The sequence below is a fragment of the Bubalus bubalis genome, chromosome 8, assembly GCF_019923935.1.
Source record: "Bubalus bubalis isolate 160015118507 breed Murrah chromosome 8, NDDB_SH_1, whole genome shotgun sequence".
Taxonomy (NCBI): domain Eukaryota; kingdom Metazoa; phylum Chordata; class Mammalia; order Artiodactyla; family Bovidae; genus Bubalus; species Bubalus bubalis.
The window spans coordinates 40,285,076-40,312,106 of record NC_059164.1 but is presented as its reverse complement, the minus strand read 5'-3'; the positions used below and the strand labels follow the sequence as shown (position 1 = coordinate 40,312,106).

General features: G+C 38.3%; 1 long non-coding RNA gene across 2 annotated transcripts in view; it reads left to right on the top strand.

Moving 5' to 3' along the window:
• LOC123334690 overlaps positions 1 to 15,771 on the top strand; it is a 62,733-nt gene extending 46,962 nt beyond the window's left edge. For both annotated transcript variants that reach the window (XR_006552741.2, XR_006552740.2), the window contains one exon: positions 15,734 to 15,771. This is a non-coding gene — a long non-coding RNA (uncharacterized LOC123334690). The remainder of the gene's footprint in view (positions 1 to 15,733) is intronic.
• The last annotated feature ends 11,260 nt before the right edge of the window (positions 15,772 to 27,031 follow it).

Sequence of the window (27,031 nt, the reverse complement as noted above, 5' to 3'; positions counted from 1 at the left end):
ATTTGCATTTCTCTAATGATTAGTGGTGTTGAGCATCTTTTCATGTGCTTTTTGGCCACCTGTATGTCTTCCAGACTGATTTTGATAATGTTGACCATTGTGACAGTTACTTACTGTTCAGGTATTTTGCAGAACAGTCTGTTTTTTTTTTTTCCCTCATAATTAGACTGGGGTTATAAATTTTAGGGAGAAAGACCACAGAGGTAAAACAGCAGTTTTATAAAGGACATTTACTAGCTACGTGATTTAAGACTGTTGACTTTCACCTTGATAACTTGGCTGAAGTAGTATTTATCCAGACACTCCACCATTGTAAGTTATTCTATTTAATTTGTTCCATTCCCATTCTGTACTTTTGGAGGTAAATCACTATGTACAACCCAGTTCAGGACTAGGGAGGTAAGCTTTTTGCTATGGTGAGTAGAAATTTGTACTGTTTTTTTCTTATAATAAGCACATTGCTGAGCTGTTTCATTACTAATATTTATCTATTTTAGCTCTTTTTTAAAAATATAAGCAATAACATCATCCATAAATAATATCAGTTTTGGTTCATGCATTCTGATGCTTAATTTCTTTTAATTACCTTCCTGTGTTGGCTAGATGCCTTATCTTTTCCCCTGATCTAGTTTCATTTAGTTTATAGTGAACCCTAGTTAATTTGAAGAATCTTACAAAAGCAAGCATGGAAAGACACATTTTCAAACAAAATATGATACATTGTATTCTGTTGCAGTGATAATAATAATAATAATAATAATAAAAACTCAGCTTTGTTATCAACATGTTCAAACGACCTAAAATACATCATGGATGAAAATCCTGATAGGAGGTATACGTGTCTGTGGGAAACTACCTCCTCTCTTGTCTCCTATGGTTACCTGGTCCTCCTCTCTTTGTGCCCCTGGAAGTTCTTTCTCTCCCTTCTTCCTAGGTCTTCATTCTCCTGTTTCTTACATACAGTATCTGTTCTTGGCCCTACTTCTTTATGCTTTCTCCTCTAGGAATTCCCATTTTCCTCTCATTGCAGCTTCTGCCACTATGTTTTTTTTTTTATCAGTGAATTCTTTCTTTGAAACTGTATTCCCACATTCCACTGCCTGTGAGATACATGAGCATTATTCAATATCCAAGATCCAGCCTACTTTCTCTCCTCCTTCCCTAACATTCACATATATACATGAATCCCATTATCCCTCTTCCAGTTACCAGCCTCAACACTTTGAAATCATTTTGACTTCTCACTTTCAAACCTGGAAGAAAAATTTAGTGTTATAAAGGTACACATCTAGACATTGAAAAAGATACAAAGATGAGTATGACATATGCTCTGCATTGATGGACAGTAAACAAACAAACAGCCATTGCATCACCTTTGGATAAGAAGTCCAAAGATACACAAGATACAAAGATGTTTCCCTGTATGTTTCTCCTTTTCAATCCCTAATATCTCTACCAAGATTTAAATGTGGTTTTTATATTATTTCTGTTCCTTACACAGACAACTTCACGTTATATATATATATTTATATTATATAATATTATATTTATATATACATACTGTAAAGTATATACTTTAAAATATAAAGTGTATATATATATACTTTTAAAATATAAAATATATATTTATATTTATTATATATTTATATAAATAATATGTTTTATATATTTATATAAATATGCATATACTGTAAAGTCAGCCTTTTACCAGTATTACAGTTCTGGTAACATTTCTATCTTGCTAAAGCATCTTCAACTAGGTGCTTGCAAGTCCTGACCCTGACTTTCAAAGCCCTCTTCAAAATGATGTTGTTTGTTTATTTTTTTTATGTGTATCATCAATGCCCTATTAAGCTTCCCAGAAAAACGTTCATTGAATTCAGCCAGTATGACTTGAGAGTAAGATGGACATTTGAAGGGACTTTCACCTGATGCAAATTTTTTTCCAAAAAATAGGCGGAGTAGACTATTAGCCTTTTAGGTTTTCTGTAGTAATGCTCCCATCTGCTTACAATGTTTAATTCACTAACTCGAGGGGAATCAGAACTGTTTTTTTTAACCTGCTCCTGACCTTTTGTACTCTCATGGGGAAGTCTGCCTTTTGTTGTTTGCTTGCCTATAAAATAGTAATCAAAATGTTTAATTCCTGAATATCAACAGATGAATTATATTCATTGTAGATATCCTGACTTCAAGTCCTCTTTGGCTTAATTACACAGTAGTAGAAGCTGTCATTAGCTGGAAGTAAATACTGACTCCTCTCTGCTTTCACTCTTTCTCCAAGCAATTTGCTGCCCTGCAAGAGCACTTTTAGATAAAAAACATAGTATTTTCACATTCCTGGAAATTTCTGGACAGTTATTTCTTAGCTACTTCTGAGCTGATAAAATTTTATTTATCTGAGGAGGCAATGCTAGTTGTCTGTAGCTTGGAATGAAGAACAAAAATGACAGGAATAGAGAAGGAAACATTGACGTTTTCTCATCTTCTGTATCAATCTTTAAAAAAAAAGAAATGTCTTGCTATTTAATGATGTGAACTGTCAAATAGCAGGTATTTAACTAAGATAAGATCTGAATTTAGCTTGAATTGGTATTATGCCTCCTATGTATCTGTGACCTTTGGGTATATTACTTATTCTCTCTTAGCCTCTGTCAAGTGTAAAATGGGCATTAAATGTGATGCACTTAGAACATGCATCAAACATATGGATAAAGACTTGTAATATAAAGAGAGGCAAAACACCAGCAGTATAAATCACAGTCCCTAACTGTAACATGTTAGAAATGTCAAATCTTGGATCCCACTCCACTTGTACTGAATTGGGAACCCTGTGGATGGGGCTCAGATATCTGTGTGTTTTAACTAGACCTTCAGGTAATCCTTAAGCCTGCTGCTTTCAGAGAACCAATTAGGCAAAGTATGAATCAATGAAAAACCGTAGGCTACAATTACGGGAAGCAGCAGAGAATGATTATATCTTCTATGGTTGTGGAAAATTTGAAATAACCAGTACTTTTGAGCTGGTAATTTATCATGAATATGAGAGGCAATTCAAAATAGATAGGTAAGCTTAGTTTGGAAAAATTAGATTTTGCCCTGGAGAACAAGTTGAGAATGGGACTTATGTCACCATGTCACACTTAGGGAACTAGAAGTTGTTTAGGACAGGAGAGACAGGGAATTTATTCAGTTAAAAAAATTTCTGTGTTTCCAAACTGCAACATAAAATTATTTAAAATATCAAGTCAGATTTTTGTTTCACCATAAAATTTCCAGCAGCTGATGGCTTAGTACTGGAACCACATGATCAAGAGAGAATTGTCAAATTGGTTTATTTATCTCCCCTAGTTCTTGTTTCATTGTAAGAAAGATTTGGAATGACAGACTAATTATAACTCAGGTAGGATTTCTTGGCTGCTCTCTTGTGGTAGCAAGGATTTGAAACAACAGACTGGTTACAGATCAGTTACAATTCAAGCAGACAGATTTTTCATTAAACAGACTGCAGATAGTACACTTTTGAGACATGGGAGCAGACCAACCCCAAAGAAGGGGCCATTATTCCTCTTGGATTCCCTTTTTATACTTCCCATTTCCTCCTCTTGGTTCTGCTCTGTGCAAAATAGGGCTTATACCCCCAATCAGGAAATGGAATGCAATCAGGGAAGGGGGCGTGTCTGGGCCCATACAAAATAGGGTTGTTACATATTCATCTAGGCAGGCATGGACTGAGTTTTGATTGATGGCTGTAAATTATATAACAGACTCTATTGCACATGTCTTTCCCATAATTCAGTCTGCTATAACAAGATGTGTGTATGTATAGAATATTTATGAACCCTTAACCGCCTCCTGGCTGCCTAAGGTTACTTGAGGACACAGCTGTGCATAAGGGTGCATGTGCAGGAGTTGGAGAAGCCCTTATGGTTTGTTTGTATCCACTGTGTGCAGACGGCACATGTGCAGGAGTTGGAAAAGTCTCTGTGATTATTATTGTAGCATATCTGTGGGCTATCTTGGGTGTCTCTGGGGTGAGATTTTGAGGTCAACTTGCATCATTTTCAGCAAGGCCATCCCTCCTTTGCTCATACCTAACTTCCTACCTAATAGAATAATAGAAACCTTGGGGTGAGGTGAGGGAATCTCTCTTCTCAAGGTTTTAGGATTCTTAAATCCCTAAACGAAGTGAGATCAAGGAAAAGATGAAGTTGAACGTCCATCACTTACAACAGGTGTACATTCTTTAAAACGTAATCTAGTTCTCTCAGTCACTTAAACATTTGTAAATGTTAAATATTTATAAGTGTTCCAAACTGTGTGGATTGGAGCTGACCTACTTTTGAGGTATTCCTTTCTTGAATGAATTATTGGAAGGTCAGAAGAAGAAAAAAAGAAACCACAAACAAGCACCATGGGCAAATGAAAGAATGTTTTTCAGTGGAGTGCTCCGCTTGACTTCACTCAGCAAATTCATGATTGCCTGGAGGCAAAGAACTGCCTCTGCACTCCTGACCCTCAGCTCTGTGCTCTGCCTTGCTATTCCCCCACCCCCTTGGCTAGGAAAATGCGATCCTATTAACATTTGCATGTTTTATTCTGACTTTGAGGCATGAATTTTGTTAGTTGAATTGTCAACTTGTATGGCATGTTAGGACAGAATGGTTCCGGAACTGTTCTAAATTGTTCAGCAGTCTTCTGGGCTGTTACGTTAACAACATCACTGTCCAAGGTAAGGAATCCTGTGTGTTTGTGTGTGTGTTTAATATTTTTCTCTTCTTCCTTTTGTCTTTAGTAAGTATCTATTACTAAGTTTAACATCATGGGTAGGGGAGTCACTAAGCTTTGGACTTAATGTCTCAAAGGTCAACATCAAAATACAGTTCTTGAACTGTACCAAGGAATTTATTTTTTCTGCCACATCATTCATTTGCCAAAAAAATCCCATTTATCTGTTAATTTTTATTGCTCTATTATTATAACTATTCTTAATCCTACTTAAGAGGACTATATTACATGTATTTTATATATATTGTGTGAGTCTTCCAGATTTTCCTCATTTTACACTCCAGAAACCTGATTTTGTTTTCTTTCTTTCTTTCTTTTTTTTAAGCTAACTTCCCTACATCCTCAGGTACTTTACACCTCCACGCGTTAAGCACAGCTCCTCTTGCTCTTGATCACACCAGCTCCTCAGACTCACAGCTTGTGGAGAACAATCTGCCCACATTCTATGTGCCACAGAGTCTCAAAGCAAATGTGGCATCTCCTAAATCCCTAAGATGATTTCCAATCCACTACTTGATTTCTTTAAAAACTTTTTTTTACATTTAATTCATATCTTTATTGAAGTGATACATGGATATATACTAAAAATGTAAAAATTTCTGCATAGCTTACTAGAGAAATCTAGTCTCCAAAGTGCCAAGCCTCATCTCCTGCCCTAGAGGCAACACTTTCAGTTCTTAGCTATTTCTTTTAGAATTTGCCCCCAGATTTTTAAATAACTTGTGTGTGTGTGTGTGTGTGTGTGTATATATATATATATATGTATATATATGTATATATATATATGTATATGTACATAGACTATTACTTCCATCATAGTTTGGCCCCAGGTAAATAGCAGGGAGGGAACACAGCTCCACCCATAAACAGAAAATTGGATTAAAGATTTACTGAGCATGGCCCCACCCATCAGAACAAGACCCAGTTTCCCCCTCAGTCAGTCTCTCCCATCAGGAAGCTTCCATAAGCCTCTTATCCTTCTCCATCAAAGGGCAGACAGACTGAAAACCACAATCACAGAAAACTAACCAATCTGATCACATGGACCACAGCCTTGTCTAACTCAATGAAACTATGAGCCATGCTGTGTAGGGCCACCAAGACGGACAGGTAGTGGTGAAGAGTTCTGACAAAATGTAGTTCAGAGGAGAAGGGAATGGCAAACCACTTTAGTATTCTTGCCTTGAGAACCTCATGAACAGTAGGAAAGGCAAAAAGATAGGACACTGAAAGATGAACTCCCAGGTTGGAAGGTGCCCAATATGCTGCTGGAGATCAGTAAAGAACAATTCCAGAAAGAATGAAGAGACAGAGCCAAAGCAAAAACAACACTCAGTTGTGGATGTGACTGGTGATAGATGCAAACTACAATGCTGTAAAGAGCAGTATTGCATAGGAACCTGGAATGTTAGGTCCATGAATCAAGGCAAATTGCTGCTGCTGCTGCTAAGTCACTTCAGTCGTGTCCGACTCTGTGCGACCCCATAGACGGCAGCCCACCAGGGTCCCCTGTCCCTGGGATTCTCCAGGCAAGAACACTGGAGTGGGTTGCCATTTCCTTCTCCAATGCATGCAAGTGAAAAGTGAAAGTGAAGTCGCTCAGTTGTGTCCGACCCTCAGCGAACCCATGGACTGCAGCCTATCAGTCTCCTCCATCCATGGGATTTTCCAGGCAAGAGTACTGGAGTGGGGTGCCATTTTGGAAGTGGTCAAATTGGAGATGGCAAGGGTGAACATTGACATTTTAGAAATCAGAGAACTAAAATGGACTGGAATGTGTGAATTTAACTCAGAAGACCATTATATCTACCATCATGGGCAAGAATCCATTAGAAGACTTGGAGTAGCCATCCTAGTCAACAAAAGAGTCCTAAATGCAGTACTTGGATTCAGTCTCAAAAATGACAGAATGATCTCTGTTTGGTTCCAAGACAAACCATTCAATACCACAATAATCCAAGTCTAGGCCCCGACCAGTAATGCTGAAGAAGCTGAAGTTGAATGGTTCTATGAAGACCTACAAGACCTTCTAGAATGAAGACCCAAAAAGATATCCTTTTCATTATAGGGAACTGGAATGCAAAAGTAGGAAGGCAAGAAATACCTGGAGTGACAGGCAAACCTGGCCCTGGAGTACAGAATGAAGCAGGGCAAAGGCTAATAGAGTTTTGCCAAAGGAATGCACTGGTCATAGCAAACACCCTCTTCCAACAACACAAGAGAAGACTCCAGACATGGACATCACCAGATGGTCAATACCAAAATCAGATTGATTATATTCTTTGAAGCCAAAGATAGAGAAGCTCTATACAGTCAGCAAAAACAAGACCAGGAGCTGACTGTGGCTCAGACCATGAACTCCTTATTGCCAAATTCAGACTTAAATTGAAGAAAGTATGGAAAACACTCGACCATTCAGGTATGACCTAAATTGAATCCCTTATGATTATATAGCAGAAGTGAGAAATAGATTCAAGGGATTAGATCTGATAGACACAGTGCCTGAACAACTATGAATGGAGGATCATGACATTGTACAGGAGGTAGGGATCAAGACGATCCCCAAGAAAGAGAAATGCAAAAAAGAAAAATGGCTGTCTGAGGAGGCCTATACAAATAGCTGTGAAAAGAAGAGAAGTGAAAAGCAAAGGAGAAAAGGAAAGATATACCCATTTGAATGCAGAGTTCCAAAGAACAACGAGAGATAAGAAAGCCTTCCTCAGTGATCAGTGCAAAGAAATAGAGGAAAACAATAGAATGGGAAAGACTAGAGATCTCTTCAAGAAAATTAGAGATACTAAGGGACCATTTTATGCAAGGATGGGCTCAACAAAGGACAGAAATATTATCGACCTAACAGATGTAGAAGATATTCAGAAGAGGTGGCAAGAATACACAGAAGAACTATACAAAAAAGATCTTCATGACCCAGATAATCACAATGGTGTGATCACTCACCTAGAGCCAGACATCATGGAATGCGAAGTCACGTGGGCCTTGGGAAGCATCACTATGAGCAAAGCTAGTGGAGGTGATGGAATTCCAGTTGAGCTACTTCAAGTTGTATAAGATGATGCTGTGAAAGTGCTGCACTCAATATGCCAGCAAATCTGGAAAACTCAGCAGTGGCCAAAGGACTGGAAAGGGTCAGTTCTCATTCCAATACCAAAGAAAGGCAATGCCAAAGAATCTTCAAACTACTGCACAATTGCACTCATCTCACATGCTAGCAAAGTAAATCTCAAAATTCTCCAAGTCAGGCTTCAATAGTGCCTGAACCATGAAATTTCAGGTGTTCAAACTGGATTTGGAAAAAGCAGAGGAACCAGAGATCAAATTGCCAACATCTGTTGGATTATCAAAAAAGCAAAAAGAGTTGCAGAAAATCAACTACTTCTGCTTTATTGACTATGCCAAAGCCTTTGACTGTGTGATCACAATAAACTGTGGAAAATTCTGAAAGAGATGGGTATACCACACCACCTTTTCTGCCTCTTGAGAAATCTGTATGCAGGACAGGAAGCAACAGTTAGAACTGGACATGGAACAACAGACTGGTTCCAAATAGGAAAAGGAGTATGTCAAGGCTGTATATTGTCACCCTGCTTATTATACTTATATGCAGAGTACATCATGAGAAATGCTTGGCTGGATGAAGGACAAGCTCAAATCAAGATTTCCAGGAGAAATATCAATAACCTCAGATATGCAGATGACACTATTCTTATGGCTGAAGGCAAAGAATAACTGAAGAGCCTCTTGATGAAAGTGAAAGAGGAGAGTGAAAAAGTTGGCTTAAATCTCAACATTCAGAAAACTAAGATCATGGCATCTGGTCCCATCACTTCATGGCAAATAGATGGGGAAACAGTAGAAACAGTGACAGACTTTATTTTGGGGGGCTCCAAAAATCACTTCAAATGGTGATTTCAGCCATGAAATTAAAAGACACTTGCTCCTTGGAAGAAAAATTATGACCAACCTAGGCAGCATATTAAAAAGCAAAGACATAACTTTTCCAACAAAGGTCCATCTAGTCAAGGCTATGTTTTTGCAGTAGTCATGTATGGATGTGAGAGTTGGAGTATAAAGAAAGCTGTGAGCCGAAGAATTGGTGCTTTTGAACTGTGGTGTTGGAGAAGACTTTTGAGAGTTCCTTGGTCTCCTAGGAGATCCAACCAGTCCGTCCTAAAGGAGATCAGTCCTGGGTGTTCATTGGAAGGACTGATGTTGAAGCTGAAACTCCAGTACTTTCACTACCTGATGTTAAGAGCTGACTCATTTGAAAAGACCCTGATGCTGGGAAAGATTGAAGATGGGAGAAGAAGGGAACGACAGAGGATGAGATTGTTGGATTGCATCACCGATTCAATGGACATGAATTTCAGTAAACTCTGGGATTTGGTGATGGACAGTGAGACGTGGTATGCTGCAATCCTTGGGGTTGCAAAGAGTCAGAAAAGACTGGGTGACTGAACTGAACTGAACTGAGGTACTTGCTGTTAACTTCTTCCCAGGAAGAATCTTTATTACTCACATATGCCCATGTCCCTACTCATACTGTCTCCCTTCAAGATTTAGTATTTATATTACTGATTATTACTCACAGCTGAGTATGTGATATACTACACTTGTGTGTGTGTGTTATGATACCTCTTCACTGGAAAATTAAATATTAGTTAATGATTCATTTTCTCTCTCACCTCACCCCCTTAGTTTTCTCTGTAACTATCACTACTTAATCCCTAAACTCCCTGTCAGAAGTGGGCATATTTTACTTGTTTCTGGTCAATGCACTTTTTTTTATTCTCTGTAGCTGTTGTTAAAAATTCTCACTGTTGTCTAAAATTGTCTCCCTGCATGTTTATAGAAGCTTCCCAGGTAAAGAATCTGCTTGCCAATTCCAGAGACTTAAGAGGTGCCAATTTGATCCCTGCATCAGGAAGTTATCCTGGAATAGGAAATGGCAGCCCACTCCAGTATTCTTGTCTGGAAAATTCCATTGACAAAGGAGCCTGGTGGGCTACTGTCCATGGGGGTGTTGCAGAGTTGGACACGACTGAATGTGGACACTGGAGAAGGAAATGGCAACCCACTCCAGTGTTCTTGCCTGGAGAATCCCAGGGACAGGGGAGCCTGGTGGGCTGCCATCTATGGGGTTGCACAGAGTTGGACACAACTGAAGCAACTTAGCAGTAGCAGAATGTGGACACACGGTACTGATGGTTATAACCTTCTCTCTCTAGAGATGACTTGTGACTTCCCACATTACCATATACAGAAAATCAAGGTGATCAGCAAAGGAACTAATATAATCTGTTATCATCCTCACCACATTCTCTCTAGTCCAAGTAGGCAAGCTTGTTCACATCTGGTTCATTATAATTTTACCTCATGTGCACCAGATTGCGTTCTTCAGCACATTAGTAAACTGCATATCCAAATAACTTCACACTCATTTTTATTTCATTTTATTTGAAGCTCTTTATTTCATTTGCAGCTGTCCTCATCATTCTGTGCTTCACTATTACAGTAGTCTCCTATGTGGTCTGTTTATCTCTGGCCTTATGTCGCTCCAGTCTATCCTCACTCTGCCCCCACGATGATTTCCTAGAACATTTTTGGTCATGTGATTTCCTTATTTAAAATCCTTTGGAAGTTCCCCAATGTGTATACTCCAATGCACTCTCCTTAGGATGTTCTGCAGAACCAACTATGCTAAGGCCTCTTCCTGACCCTCCAAACTCATCTTTTTAAAATTAGCAACCAATTTTTTAAAACTTGAAATATTTATATATAGTGAAATGCACAGTCATTAAGTACCATTCAATGTATTTTGATTAAATATGTATGCCCATGGTACACAGTTTTTAAACTTGAACTCCTAAAATAATCAACTGCTTATATGTGCAGCTCTTCAGTACTTCTGCACATGTGTATGCTTTTTCTCCTTTGTGTTAAAACACTTCTCTTGTCACCTGTCAGAAGACACTTGGACAAAGTACCTTATGGGAAATGTATCTAGTCTTTTTTATTGTTGTTCTTATATGTTATACAAAACTGTCATGACACACATAAAGCCTTATTGTCCTTACTAATCACATCTCTCAGTTCCCTACCAGACTGTCTGCCTTACAAGATGGAGTCCATTTTAAATCTTTTCTATGAATATTCAATCCTTGGTATCAAAAAGGCATTTAATAAATATTTGAATAAAGTTTCAGATAAACACCTGATTTTTAATAGTGTAGTTCAGGTGAATGGAGCAATGGTTAAGGGCAGAAAGTGGAGAATAAATGACCCTAGGTATAAGTAGAGACTAGACTACATATTACTTTTGGGATTTGGGGCTTCCCTGGTTACTCAGTGGTAAAGAATCTGCTTGACAGTGCAGGAGATATGAGTTCAATTCCTGGTCCAGGAAAACCCCCTGGAGAAGGAAATGTCAACCCACTCCAGTATTCTTGCCTGGAGAATCCTGCAGACAGAGGAGCCTGGTGGGCTACAGTCCACAGGGTCACAAAGAGTTGGACATGACTTAGTGACTGAATAAAAACCACAAATAATGTATTTTAAATATGCCTCAGCATCTTAAAATATAAAATAGGGTTATTTCATTGTGTTTATTTCATGGGTTGTTATAAAGTTAAATTTTTGAATCCTTTAAAATGCTTGGAAAACTTTCTAGTACCCAGTCAACACTTCACATCATTGCTACTGTTAATTTATGTTAATATAATGTTACACTGAAGATATTTAAAATTCTAGCTAATCTAAGGAAGTCAAGTTATCAGAGCTCATAGCAGCCATTTAATTTGATCAGCTCAGTATCTCTTTCATTGTATCTCTTATAGAAGATAATAGAAATATTGAAATATTAAAACTTATACCACTGTAATGAGAACTCTGGACTCTTAGAATCAAAGTTTATATATGGTATAGCAACATTTCCTCTTTATTATTGTTTTTAAGGATTCTTTTGTTGTTGTTTAGTTGTTAAGTCTTGTCTTTCTGTAACCCTGTGGACTGTATCCTGCTAGGCTCCTCTGCCACGGGATTTCCCAGGCAAGAATACTGGAGTGGGTTGCCATTTCCTTCTCCATTTATGGTTATTACAACTATCTAATACATAAAAATTAGTACAACAAATCAAAAGACCCATACTGTCAGTACTGGAAATCACAAGAAAACATGCTATCATGTATGGCAGAATGATTAAGCAAATCCAGCCTGCCGGGGTCCAGCCCCGGCTGATCCAGGGTCTTCGAAGGAGAGACGGCTAGGCGGCCTATTCAAATGTTAATTAGATATAATAAAGAGGAATAGAATGAGGATAGCTCAGTAGGAAAATTCAGTGGAGAAAAGAAGCTGAGTGGCTTGGTTTACGCAGAAAATCAATATAACCCGTGACACCAGGTTAGCTCTGACCACGGAGGCCGCAGGCGCCCTCTCGAATAGCGGAAGGTGCCCCACCTTAGACACCTTCTCGAGTGGGTCTTAGAAGCCCAGGCAAATAAATGGTCGCAGAGGACATCCACGCTCCAGATGGACACTCAGCTAGAAGTTAAAGGGAAGAATGACATGGGGAGACCAAGCGTTGGTGAGCAAGGCCCATAGCTTTATTTTCAACAGGGGCTTTTATACCCTAAGTTACACATAGAGGACAATAGGGGATGCAAAATCAGCAGTCTTTGATGCTTATCAAAAACCAGGGTTTCTTTCCTGCAGATTTATCGTATACAAATGGTTTAGGTGATTTACATCATCTTCTGGCCAGAGGCCTATTAACATTTTATGACTCTTGACAAGGACTTATCAACAAAGACTTATTTTCTCTAAGAGTAATTATTTTAAGGTTTGGTGCCATCCTCCGAAGATAAGATTACGTTCCTATAGGGTGGATGTGTAATGGGTTTACAAAGGAAAGAATTTACTACCTTAAGGGTCTAAAGTTACTAACACCAAGGCCACTACTTATTTTTTCTACATACCAACTATATTAATTAATGCATATTCAAGGATACAATTCAAGGGATGTGAAAACTTGGCAACAAACATTGGCTCATCAATGAAATCTCTTACTAGTTTTATTCTGACAGTTTCTAATTCTCTGAGAGGCTCTAAGCTATTTGAATATCTTAAGCTTCCCGTGCCTCTGGAGGCTGGGAGACTGTAAACAATCGTATGCATAGCTGTAGGTGTCCGGGTAAACTTGTCAGGCGAGTTAGAGAGCCATCTGAGGGGTTTGGATTTAAACACTCCTAATTGCCCAGGAACTTTATTAATTGGAGCTGTAAGTTAACTCTTTGACAGAGAGAGCGAGATGGTGGTGGGGGACAGCCCCCAGTAAAGTCAGAGGTGAGAGCACAAAGCAATAAAGTAGGCAGACTCTGGTTTTTTGGGGGGTAGATGCTCGAGAATATCCGGGGGCACTCCCGAGGCTTGATCCCGCCTTTGCGTATGCCGAGCCCCCTTCCTCATGACCTTTGTCACGAGTGGAATGTCTCTCGCCGGCTCCCGGCACCAGCCATCTAGAGCATTGCAGATACATAGACAACTGATCCATTTTGGAAAAATGAGAAGGCTAGGTGGTTGAAAAAGTGAAACAAGGCGAGTCCATGGTTCAAAACAGGTCGGATTGATTTAGAATGACTTCCAAAAGGAGATGCTGATGGAATGGGCAACTCTTTTATCGTCTAGGGTTGATTGTAGTTTGTCTTTAAAAATCGTTCTTTTAAAAGCCTCCACAATCTAAATGAAAAAAATCTAATGAATTGGCAACCCATTTAAATGGAAAGTTGTTAATCAAAATTTTTTTCTGCTTCACACATGGAATTTTGCACCAAAGTGTCTTATGTCTGTTCAACTGAAAAAAATTAAGATGGATACTGCTGTTATATTTTTCTGAATCTTCAGATTCTAAAGTTCTGTAGCTTTATTTCTGCCATCTGCTGGTTGAAAGGGTTGACATTCTTGCAGTCCATGAAACTATTAATTCTTTATATATACATATGAATATACATTGCCTCCCACAGAGTAACGTGTCATAACTGAAACTGGCATACATTTCAGTGTACTGAACATGGAAAGAATGGAATATATTTTCCTTTTCTGAATTCTTCAAAATTTATGACATACTTATAAAATTATTTACACACAAATGTTTTACTCTGTTGAATCCTATAAGTGGCATTGTTTTGGGATGAAGAGCATTCTTTTAGCATGCTCTAAAGTATTTTTCATATCTTTATCCATCAGTACATTTTTAGAATGTCCAGGGATTTTTGGTGGCTATAGAATATATTATTAATTTGGTAAATGTCTGCAATAATGAGCAAGTAAAACTGAATGCAAATTGTAAAAGCAAAGTGTAGTTATCAGTGGAGTTGAAGACAAATAGCCATTATATTGCAGAAATGAAGGAACAAATGCTCACAAATGAAAGTCTGATTTATAGTATGCCTTCCTAATCATGGGGCTTCCCAAATGGAGCTAGTAGTAAAGAACCTGCCTGCCAATGCAGGAGACAAAAAAGACATGGGTTTGATCCCTGGGTCGGGAAGATCCCCTGGAGGAGGGCATGGCAACCCTCTTCAGTATTCTTGCCTGGAGAATCCCATGAACAGAGGAGCTTGGTGGGCTATAGTCCATAGGGTTGCACACAGTCAGACGTGACTGAAGCGATTTAGCACACCTAATCATGCAAAGAATGTAATGTAGCAGGAATTAAGTGTAGCAAAGAAGTGGGGGTGGGAAAGATACAACATTGCTGTTGTTTCAGAGGAAATGAATATGAGATATCCCAGGCTATGTAGTTAAACAAAAAGACCCTTCTCCCTAGACTCAGGGTTACACTTGGTTGTTTACATCCTTTAAGACCTTGACTCTGGGTTCGGGATTATTCTTAAAACATGACTAATTATCTTACCATTACTGTCCTGTGCCTATGAAAGAGGACCTTCAACACTGTGGGAAGCACTTCCTCTTTGAATGGAGTTCATCCTATGTGGCTTCTCTGTTTAAGTCTTTACAGCTGTGTGGTTAAGAGGACTGGTTCAGCATAGATAAGAATGTTTCAGTATTAACTGATTTTATTTGCTGTCCTTTTTGAAGTCTGAGTTTGTTTGTTTTTTTGATGGACTAAGGATGTAGAATTACAAACTATTGGATTCCATGGCTGCTGCTGCTGCTGCTGCTAAGTCGCTTCAGTCGCGTCCTACTCTGTGCGACCCCATAAGACGGCAGCCCACCAGGCTCCCCCGTCCCTGGGATTCTCCAGGCAAGAACACTGGAGTGGGTTGCCATTTCCTTCTCCAGTGCATGAAAGTGAAAACTGAAAGTGAAGTCACTCAGTCATGTCCGACTCGTAGCGACCTCATGAACTGTAGCCTACCAGGCTCCTCCGTCCATGGGATTTTCCAGGCAAGAACACTGGAGTGGGGCGCCATTGCCTTCTCCAAATTATTGGATTCCATGTCTAGTTCTGTTAGTTGATTTCACTGAAAGACTTTAGTGAGTCATTAGATTCACCTGAAAATTAGGATGATGACAACGTATACCTTACTTACACCAAAACTTTTTTTGGTGATCAATACTGTCCATGAGAGAATTCATAAAAATATACCACTATAAAACTGTAGCATTATTATGTTACATTTCTCCCATTCGATTTGCTTCCTTCTATCCATGGTTCTAGCCAGCTCAAAAAAAAAAAAGAGAGAGAGAAGGAAATAATATCTAACAGAAAGAAAATATTGCTTGAGAGAGAGCAGGTTTTTTTGGTTTTGTTTTGTTTACAGAGAGTCAGTTTATGGTGTAGCATAAATATATTAGCAGCAGCAGAATGTGATTTCAGTTAAGAATGAGGTCCTCCTAAAAAGCTATCACCATGTACTACTGCTAGAATCAAGTTGAAATTTTTCAGTTAAAGATGCATTTCTTTTAGATCTTGATGACACCTCTTCCACAAGTCTCTACCAAAAAGAAAACCCTTGACAGGGGTCCAGCATTATCAGTCATCAAACGAATCTTGCCTGAAACCGAGCAGAAGTTGACTGGCAAGAGGCCAAGCCATGTGTGCGGGGAGAATGAGGAGGGACACCCGCTCCTCCACATTCACCTTTAGCTTCCTATGAACTTTTGTGTGATTAAAAAAAAAAAAAAAGTGGCTTCACTAAACCACAATTAAAATAAACATTCACCAGGGATATAAATATTCATGTTTGTTTTCCTTCAGTGTTTTTTAGGTTTCCTCTAGGCCTGCATTTGATTTTGAAACATCTTCTTGAATTTGTACTGTGTGTAGTTATTGCTGTGGTAACTTTACAAATACAAATATCTCTAGCACATGCAATACATTTAAGAACATTTCTGTGGCCAACCTTGATGTGGTGGTGGTAGTGCAGGGAATTTTCCATTCCCATTTAAGAAATCAGGGTGGTTTTGTCCTTCTAAAATTAATCTCCACCAGATATATTTTCTTCAAAACCGCAAAAATGATGTTTAGAATGGTGACAGGTTGTGATCACAATTTTCTCTGTGCCAGGGATGAATTTATAAAAATTCCATTCTTGCAAGATGGCCAATCATCATTTTATATTCCTTTCTCAATATATTTTTGAGAACTATGTCTATAAAATAGAAAAGAATAAAACAACTACTTTTAAATAATACTCTCTGTAGTAACATCTTCCTTTAGAGCTTGAAATTAAAATGGTATGAGACATTTTAATAATGCTCCTTAATTAAATGCCTACAGAACATCTATTCTTCTGTTCATTCATTGTTAGCACCCAGCACAAGCACTGGCTTAATGCTAAGTATACAAAGATGATAAAGTGCTAAGTCCTTGGATGATTCATTCAAAATGAATCCTGCCTTTAAGGACCTCAAATATTACAGAGGAGTATGAAAGAAGAGAGTTTATGTAGCATGAAAAGAACAATATGACAGATATTTGAAATGCAAGGTGCAATCAGGGAGAACGACAAACTCTTCTTGATAATAAGAATGAAGAAAGGCTGTACAGAATAGGTCCAAAAAGGAGCTGAATCTTCAGTGATGACAGTAGACCTTTTATTAAATACTATGATTGGAGAAGGCAATGGCACCCACTCCAGTACTCCTGCCTGGAAAATCCCATGGACGGAGGAGCCTGGTGGGCTGCAGTCCATGGGGTCGCTGAGTCGGACATGACTGAGCAACTTCAGTTTCACTTTTCTCTTGCATGCATTGGAGAAGGAAATGGCAACCCACTCCAGTATTCTTGCCTGGAGAATCCCAGGGACGGCGGAGCCTGCTGGGCTGCCGTCTATGGGGTCGCATAGACTCAGACACGACTGAAGCGACTTAGCATAGCATAGCATAGCATGATGAGATGTGACTAAGAAATAGCATTCTGGATAAAGGGGTTAATATACTTAAGAACTATATATGACATAAACTAATATTTAAATGATAGATTACAAAAGAATAAAAATTGACTAACATGACATGGTATGTCTAATGACCCACTCAGATTTCTTTCTTCCCTCGCTGGAATAATAGCTAAGAAAATCATCAAACATTTTGACTATGTAGTTGGAATCCAATATTTTAAAACATCAGTAAATTATAACTGGGACATGCATATGCAAGAATGTGATTGAATGCTAAGGAAACATGGGGAACTGTGAATCTTCTCTCATCAAGCTATATCACTGTAAAATTTGATTTTTCTTGTATGAGAACATGTGAATGCTTTAGTGTTTCAAAAATTTTAGGAGTATTTTTTTAGAATTTTATTTAGATGAATATGGAGAATATGATCAATAAAGATTTTCCAAGTTGTACTATCAAATAGTTATACATCTTATTTTGTAAAGAAGAATGAGCAATGTGTGTACTTGGACTGAAGTCAGTCCATTTTATTAATAAAAGAATTAGTTATCATACTAAAATACTAAGTGCAGTGCTCATTTGCTCAGTCATGTCAAACTCTTTGCAACTGCATGGAAGGTAGCCTGCCAGGCTCCTTTGTCCATGGATTTTCTAGGCAGCAACACTGGAATGGGTTGCCATTTCCTACTCCAGGGGATCTTCCAGACCCAGGGATCAAACCTATGTCTCTTGTGCTTCCTGCATTGGCAGGCAGATCCTTTACCACTGAGCCACCTAGGAAGCTCCAAGTACTAGAGCCAAGCTAAATACTCATTAGTGGGATTGCTGAATCAATTAAGGTGCGTTCATTAGTTGCAGTATATTAATATTTAAACCTTTCAATTGAGACATTGCTGAGAACATGTTTCATAATATATCAAAATAAACATAAATTTATCATTATTATGTAGAATAGTCATGTATGGTTTTTGGAAAACAGACATTTTTTTTTAAAGATTCTGTAATACCTTTATAATCTGTCCTAGTTTTAAAATATTATTAAATGACTGACTTTAATAGTTTTGGGGAAAATTCTCAGCATTAAAGAGGAAGTGTAATAATGATATCATTCTGAAACTTGTAAAATATATGTATAAATATATAAATAATATTATTACAGACACTACATCACAAAAGAAAGAGCCTGAAATAGCATTTTTGTAAAGCTGGGATTTAGCAGACAACCTGGCTTTCGGGATACTCTTAGCTACTAGCCAGGCTTCCCAGGTAGTGCTAATGGTAAAGAACCTACCTGCCAGTGCAGGAGACATGAAAGATGTGGGTTTGATCCCTGGATTGGGAAGATCCCCTGGAAGAGGGCATGGCAACCCATGACAGTAATCTTGCCTGGAGAATCCCATGGGCAGAGGAGCCTGGAGGGCTACAGTCCATAGTTCGCAAAGAGCTGATGCGACTGTAGTGACTTAGCACACACCCACTACCAACACTACCTTCCTGGCAAGTCAAGCTCAGTTGGTAAAGAATCTGCCTGCAGTGCAGAAGACCCAGGGTCAATCTCTGGGTTGGGAAGATTGCCTGGAGAAGGAAATGGTAAACCACTCCAGTATTCTTGCCTGGAAAATCCCATGGACAGAGAGCGGGTGGGCTACAGGCCATGGTATAGCAAGATGGCACCCCACTCCACTACTTCTGCCTGGAAAATCCCATGGACGGAGGAGCCTGGTAGGCTGCAGTCCATGGGGTCACTCGGAGTCGGACAAGACTGAGAGGCTTCACTTTCACTTTTCACTTTCCTTCATTGGAGAAGGAAATGGCAACTCACTCCAGTGTTCTTGCCTGGAGAATCCCGGGGACGGCGGAGCCTGGTGGGCTGCCGTCTATGGGGTCGCACAGAGTCGGACACAACTGAAGCGACTTAGCAAGCAGCAGCAGACACAACTGAGTGACTAAACCACCACCAATCTCTTGATATGCAGTTAAGATCTTAGCTTTTCTTCCTGCTTCATATATTGGCTTAAAAATTTTTATAATTTATGTGTACTATCATAATATAATTTTTGATTAAAAATATGGCAAGTTGGTACTGAATTTATCAAATGGAATAATATGACAGTTTCTCTCTATCTTTTATCAGTTACTCTTGAAATAAGCATGAGCATTGATTACTAGTCAAGTTAACAGAGAAAGGAAGAAAAGAGACATCTCATTCATTCTGATGGCTCAAAAATGTAACCATTTTATTTCCCTCAGTTGCCTAGTGAATCACACAGTTTGTACTTTCAGTATACATTTTCTACATAAGACATGCCCATTGCTCTTGTTAGCACTGTCAAGACTGGCATCATTTCCTAATAAAGAGGGCTTAGTAACAAGAGCAATTAAATTTGGATTTGGCTGCAAAGTTAAATGAAGTATAATCAAGCAATGATTGAGAATGATAAAACTAGGACATAAATTACCTTCTAAAGTCTTCTTTCAGTTCAGTTGCTCAGTTGTGTCCAACTCTTTGTGACCCCATGAACTGCAGCACACCAGGCCTCCATGTCCATAACCAACACCTGGAGTTCACCCAAACCCATGTCCATTGAGTCAGTGATGCCATCCAACCATCTCATCCTCTGTTGTCCCCTTCTCCTCCTGCCCTCAATCTTTCCCAGCATCAGAGTCTTTTCCAATGAGTCAGCTCTTCACATCAGGTGGCCAGAGTATTGGATTTTCACCTTCAACATCAATCCTTCCAAAGAACACCCAGGACTGATCTCCTTTAGGATGGACTGGTTGGATCTCCTTGCAGTCCAAGGGACTCTCAAGAGTCTTCTCCAACACCACAGTTCAAAGCCATCAATTCTTCGGTGCTCAGCTTTCTTTATAGTCCAAATCTCATATCCATACATGACCAATGGAAAAACCATAGCCTTGACTAGACGGACCTTTGTTGGCAAAGTAGTGTCTCTGCTTTTTAATTTGCTGTCTGCTGCTGCTAAGTTGCTTCAGTCGTGTCCAACTCTGTGCGACCCCATAGATGGAAGCCCACCAGGCTCCCCTGTCCCTGGGATTCTCCAGGCAAGAACACTGGAGTGGGTTGCCATTTCCTTCTCCAATGCATGAAAGTGAAAAGTGAAAGTGAAGTCGCTCAGTCGTGTCCAACCATCAGCGACCTCATGGACTGCAGCCTACCAGGCTCCTCCATCCATGGGATTTTTCCAGGCAAGAGTACTGTGTGGGGTGACATTGTCTTCTCCGAATATGCTGTCTAGGTTGGTCATAACTTTTCTTCCAAGGAGTAAGCGTCTTTTTTACAGATAAGTAAATGAAAACTAAGGCTTATATGAAACAACTTTTCCAGCTGATCAGTAGCAAAATTGACTAGATTGCATTCATATTTAATAACTTCCATGTCAATATTCTTTATACTCTCTAACATTGCCTCTGATCAGTCTATGTTTTTCATATTTACTTGAAAATATTTTATTAATAATTTATTTTAAGTCTTCTAATGAAGACATTACAAATGTAAATGCAAATACACTCATTGCATTAAAAAGGAGTCCTAATGAACCTGTTCTAGTTTGGATCACTTTGATGGAGTATAATGTTTTAACCATCTCTACTGTAAACTGATATGCCAAGTGAATTACAAATTTCTTCTGATATAAACATATGTGATTTAACAAGCTCAGATGATAGAATATTTAAAACTATATTCATGGTTCTTTAGACATTAATTTATGTATATTAACCAGAGACATTGAATGAAGATAATGTTTAATGGGATTTTAAATTAAAAATATGGACTAGACATTTGTAGATTTTTAAAAAATCATACATTTCTCAGTAACTTGAGTAATCTATGATGCTTTTGTAATTTGTCCCAATCTGTTTGTAAATTTTTAAATTATATTCAATCAAAAATCAATATGTAATCAATAAAAATTATTGAGGCATTTATACTTCTTTCCTCTTATTGAATACATTTGGTATAATGTATAAATTTAAAGTGTATGATGTATACCCTGTCACCCTTTTTGACTTGAAATATGTTTTGTCTGATCTAAGCATGGCTCTGCCTGCTTTCTTTTGGTTTCTATTTGCTTGGAATATTGTCTTCCATCCTTTTACATGAGCCTGTATGTTTCTTTAGAGATGAGATGAGTTTCTGGTAGGTAGCAAATGGCTTATTCTTTTTTTATTCATCCAGCCACTCTGTAACTTTTGATTAATGGTTCAGTCCATTTTCACTTAGGGTGATTATTGATATATAGGGATTTACTACTGCTATTTTATCTTCTGCCTTCTGGTTATTTTTTTCTCCCCATTTTTTTTTTTTCCTCCTCTTTCTGTCTACCTTTATAAGTTGGTGGTTTTCCATGGTGATTTGCTCAGCTTCCCTTTCTTTATACTTGTTGTCTCTATTCTAAATTTTTTTGCTTTGTGGTTACCATGAGTTTTACATAAAACATTTCATAGGTAAAACAGTACTTTTTGTGCTGATAGCAATTCATCTTCACTCACCTATAAAAAGCAAAAGTTTTATCCTTTTGCTCTTCTCCTTTTGTATTAAGGTCATCAATTATCTTTCTATGCTGTGATTTCATTACTAAGTTGTAGTGAAAAGTGAAAGTTAGTCACTCAGTCAAGTCTGACTCTTTGTGATCCCATGAACTGTAGCCTGCCAGGCTTCTCAGTCCATGGAATTCTCCAGGCAAGAGTATTGAAGTGGGTTGCGAATTCCTTCTCCAGGGAATCTTTCCGACCCAGGGGTTGAACTCAGGTCTCCTGTATTGCAGGCAGATTTTTTACCGTTTGAGCCACCAGGTATAACTATGGTTAATTTTAGTGTTCTTCTCCTTTAATCTTTATGCTATAATTAAGTGTTTAATATACTGTTGTAAAAAGAGTCAGCTTTCTATTTATCACCTTAAAAATTTATGTACTTTTGTCTTTTCATTTCAGCCTGAAGAGTTCCTTTCAATATTTCTTGGGAGGCGGGTCTAGAGGTGGTGAACTCTCTCAGCTTTTGTTTCTTTAGAAAAGCCTTTATTTCTTTTTTATATCAGAAGGATAACTTTGATGAGTAGAGTCTTCTTGGCTTTCAATATTTTGAATGTCCTTCTACTCTCTTGACCTATAAAGTTTCTGCTGAAAAATCTCTTACCTGATGGGGATTCCTTTGTAGGATTTTGTCTTTTTTCTCTGGTTGCCTTTATATTTCTTTATCTTTGACTTCTGACACATTTAATATAATGTGTCTTGGAGAAGTTCTTTTTCTGTTCAGATAATAAGGTGCTCTATTAGCTTCATGAACTTGTATATCTAGTTCTTCAGCAGGTTTGGGAAGTTCTCAGCTATATTTCTTTAAATATGCTTTCTCCTCTCTTCCCCTTCTGTTACACTGATTAATCTGCCTTTCCTCTTGTAGGGTTTCTTCACTTTTAAAATATCTTAGTTCTCTCTACTCTTGAGTCATCTCGCTCCACTTGAGTCATCTCTATATTCCTATCCTCAAGCTCACTTATTCTCACTTCCATCTGATCTTCTTGCTCTGCATGTTTTTGAAAGCATTCTTCATCTCCTTTATTGAGTTCTCCAGCTCCAGAATTTACCTGGTTCTGTTTTAAAATTTCAATCTCTGAGGTGGAGCACTCCTTCTGCTTGTTAATTTTATTCCTGAAATTATGATATTGCCTTTCTGGGTTTTCTTGTAACACATTAAATTTCTTTATAGTTATTTTGAATTCTTTATCAGGTAGATTGCACTATTCCATGTCTTTGGGTTCTGCTGCTGAAAAACAGTCATTTTCTTTTTGTGATACTGTATTATGGTGATTTTTCATAGTTTTTGATACAAAATTGTGTTGTCACGTTTGAAGTAGTGAACATCGCATTTAGGTAAGGCTTTGATTCCAACAATCCAACAGATTAGTAATTAGGAGCCTTCCTTTTTTGTCCCAGAAGGTGGCACCATAGCACAAGATTTTTGTTTCTCTTATCAGCAGGGACAGGCTGCTAAGCTGGGGAGCTTGTGCATTTAAACAAACAAACAAACAAAAACTTGGCAGAGGGGAAAAAAAGAAGAAAAGGCTGGCAATAGAGTGGTGGAGGAGATGTGTGGTTAGTATTTGAGGCTCTGGGTGTGCCATGGCCTGGTAGAGGAATCCTTGAATTGGGGGGCAACAGAGGTTTGTGAGTGGTTCCTTTAACAGAATCCTGGGACAGTCAGCAGGAAATGCCTTCCTTAGATCTTTGTCTGTCGTCTTCCCTTTCTTTTCCCTCCCGAGTCACTGAGTCACTGCCATTCTCTCCACACACACAAAACCTTTCTAGCTGTAGCACTAGGTCAACACCCACTCACCTCCTTCACTCATGCCAGAAGTGTTGTGCAGGATCCCTGCTGGACCCACCATGACCCCCCTCATTCACAGTGACCCCAGATGTCCGATTCATCCACATTCAATGCACATGGATGTATTGCTCAGTTGCTCCCCTACCCCTCCACCCCCCTTATGGATAGCTGGTTAGTTATAAATCGAAGAAGTGAGAAAAAAAGAACAACTCGCACCACCACGATGCTGACATCACTCTGTCCCAATACTTAAAACCATTTACTTCTCATCCTCAATATTGTTTTAAGTATACACAGTGATAAGAATCTTGGAGCTTACACTCTCAATAGAGACGAACTAATTATGTCAAAGACAGTTCCCTAAAAGTAACTTTGGAAAGAGGGTCATTAAAGCAATTCAGGAATCTATCAGAATCCTTAATGGTCTGACATAATCCGAGGATACATTTTTGAGCATCTATAGGAATACCACATATCCATTGAGGATACTCTTTAAATACTGTTTTGCTCAACTGAGCAAATATTTAATATTGAAAATGTATTAAATAATGGTATATTTTATTTTTTCTCTCCCTGGCTAGTACTTAGGGTACAGCTGTTTCTCTAGTTGCCAGGTAAGAGCAGCCATAGGTTGCTGCAAAAAATTTTGAAGAATTGACTTCTTAGGGAAATTAAATCTCTAACAAGGGTGAATTTCTACACAAAAGTTACTCCATCTCTACTAAAATGTGAGCCAAGTAGAGGACAGAGGTGGAGATAAAGAATTGATGGCTGTTGATTTGTAGGTACTATTAGAGCTGAGTTTGATGCAATTATTCAAAGAAAACATGAAATGGACCCAAAATGTAACAGGTGAAGGGTACTTAGAAGAGGCCAGAAGTCATTTGGCAACATGAATACCAGAAGGAAATCATTCCTTGGTAGCCATGAGTGAAAAGTATTTCAAGGATGGATTGGCCTAAAAAAAAAAAAAAAAAAAAACCAGAGGATTAAACAGAAGGTTAGCTATTATCATGATATTATTATCATGAGACACACTGGGCTGGAAGAAGCACAAGCTGGAATCAAGATTGCTGGGAGAAATATCAATAACCTCAGATATGCAGATGACACCACCCTTATGGCAGAAAGTGAAAAGGAACTCAAAAGCCTCTTGATGAAAGTGAAAGAGGAGAGTGAAAAAGTTGGCTTAAAGCTCAACATTCAGAAAACTAAGATCATGGCAGCCGGTCCCATCACTTCATGGGAAATAGATGGGGAAACAGTGCCAGACTTTACTTTTTTGGGCTCCAAAATCACTGTAGATGGTGATTGCAGCCATGAAATTAAAAGATGCTTACTCCTTGGAAGGAAAGTTATGACCAACCTAGATAGTATATTGAAAAGCAGAGACATTACTTTGCCAATAAAGGTCCGTCTAGTCAAGGCTATGGTTTTTCCAGTGGTCATGTATGGATGTGAGAGTTGGACTGTGAAGAAACCTGAGCACCAAAGAATTGATGCTTTTGAACTGTGGTGTTGGCGAAGACTCTTGGGAGTCCCTTGGACTGCAAGAAGATCCAACCAGTCCATTCTAAAGGAGATCAGTCCTGGGTGTTCTTTGGAAGGACTGATGCTAAAGCTGGAACTCCAATACTTTGGGGCCACCTCATGTGAAGAGTTGACTCATTGGAAAAAACTCTGATGCTGGGAGGGATTGGGGGCAAGAGGAGAAGGGGACGACAGAGGATGAGATGGCTGGATGGCATCACCGACTCGATGGATGTGAGTTTGAGTGAACTCCGGAAGTTGGTGATGGACAGGGAGGCCTGGCGTGCTGTGATTCATAGGGTTGCAAAGAGTCGGACATGACTGAGCGACTGAACTGAACCGAACTAGCTATTATTTAGGCAATTGGGTTGATGTTATTGATCTTGTCTTTGGCAGACAAGGACAGATTGCCATGCATTTAATACTACATGGGAAATTTCCTGGTCTTCAAAGAAGTTCAAGAGAAAGATAGGAAATTGTTTGATGGAGACTTAGGGCCTAAGAGCAGAAAATACTTTTTGTCTTAAAAAGTGAGTTGTATTCAGGTATCTTCTCCAAAAGGCAGAGAAGATACTTAGAACAAGCCCTGGGGAGGTGGAATAGGATCAGTTAAGATCACAAATGAAAGAGCTAACCTTGGAAGATAGAAGGCACTTACTTCTCCTGTTAAAGTTTGAAGGGGGGAGGGGAAGGGATGGCTAGATATAAAAAGTATGAGAGCAGAGGGAAAGTTTTTTTTGAAGGATTATCTTGTCAAATTAACTATTAGATGAAGGTATTTGGAGTAAGGATTAAAGATTTGCAGATAGTACTCAAAATGGTGAATAACTGCTTTCCCAAAAAAAAAGGGGGGGGGAGGATTTGGGGTAAGTTAGAGTTAAAAATAGAATTCTGGACAGATTGTGGCTTCATTCAAAAGAAAAGTATTTGTTTTTAATAATGCCTAGCTGCATCTGATTCTCCCTAGGCAGCCTAAGATTTGGACTGGAGAAAAGAGATGGTTAGATTGCTCCAGAGATGGGATAATCAGGATATTGTGAAAAGACAAAAAGACTGAAGAATTATTATTAAACTAGAGAAAGAAGTCTTTGGGACAATTTGAATGAAACTGCAAGTACTGGGATCTCAAAGTAAAGATTAAGTCAGGATGTTTTCTGGTGTAGGTTTACCTCTGTCAAAATTTACATCAGTTCTTAGTCAAATGATTTGATCTCAAAACCTTCAACTCTAAATATTTGTTTTCTGTAATCACAGACCAAAGAAAATGGAAAAATACCAAGCTCAAAATGACATCAATAGTTCAAAACTTTTGCTATTCTATATAAATGGTTGATGTAGAGTAATGATTCCAAAGGAATTCCATTACATAGATATTCATGACAGGGATACAAAGCTTAATGAAATTAAAATGAAACTTTATTAAAAAGTACAGAGTCTAAATCCTACTTCCCACTACCCCAAATACAAAAGCTATAGTTAGTCTTGGTTCAAAATACAAAATGGTACTTGAATTTTATTTTTCCATAGTAGATAATTCTTTTGGAGAGGAAGAAAAATGTAAGATAAAATTATCTTTAAAATATTCAACTTTTTTCAGTCTTTAATGTAGCCAAAATCCAGCTGGAAATATTACTTTCTAGTCTCAGCCATTCCTTTATGCTCACAGTTCAATGCTATTTATAAATTAATTGCACCAAGTAGGTTCGTTATTATCTATCTTTTGTTGAGTGAGGAAAAAAATCCCTTACTTTACTTCTTAATTATTTCACATTCTCATGAAATGTCTTATACCATCATCATAAATTACAAATAGAAAAATAGTGTCCATTTTTCTTTTTTCCCCTTCAAAAACTAACATTTCAGGGTTTTGATTTGTGACTTATGCTACTGCTGTGAGGACTGATGTTCATTCTTGAGTAAAGGCAGAATAAATGTTGGGTTTTAAAATATGCATCTGTATTAATTTAATCCTAAACATGCACATGAAGTCTT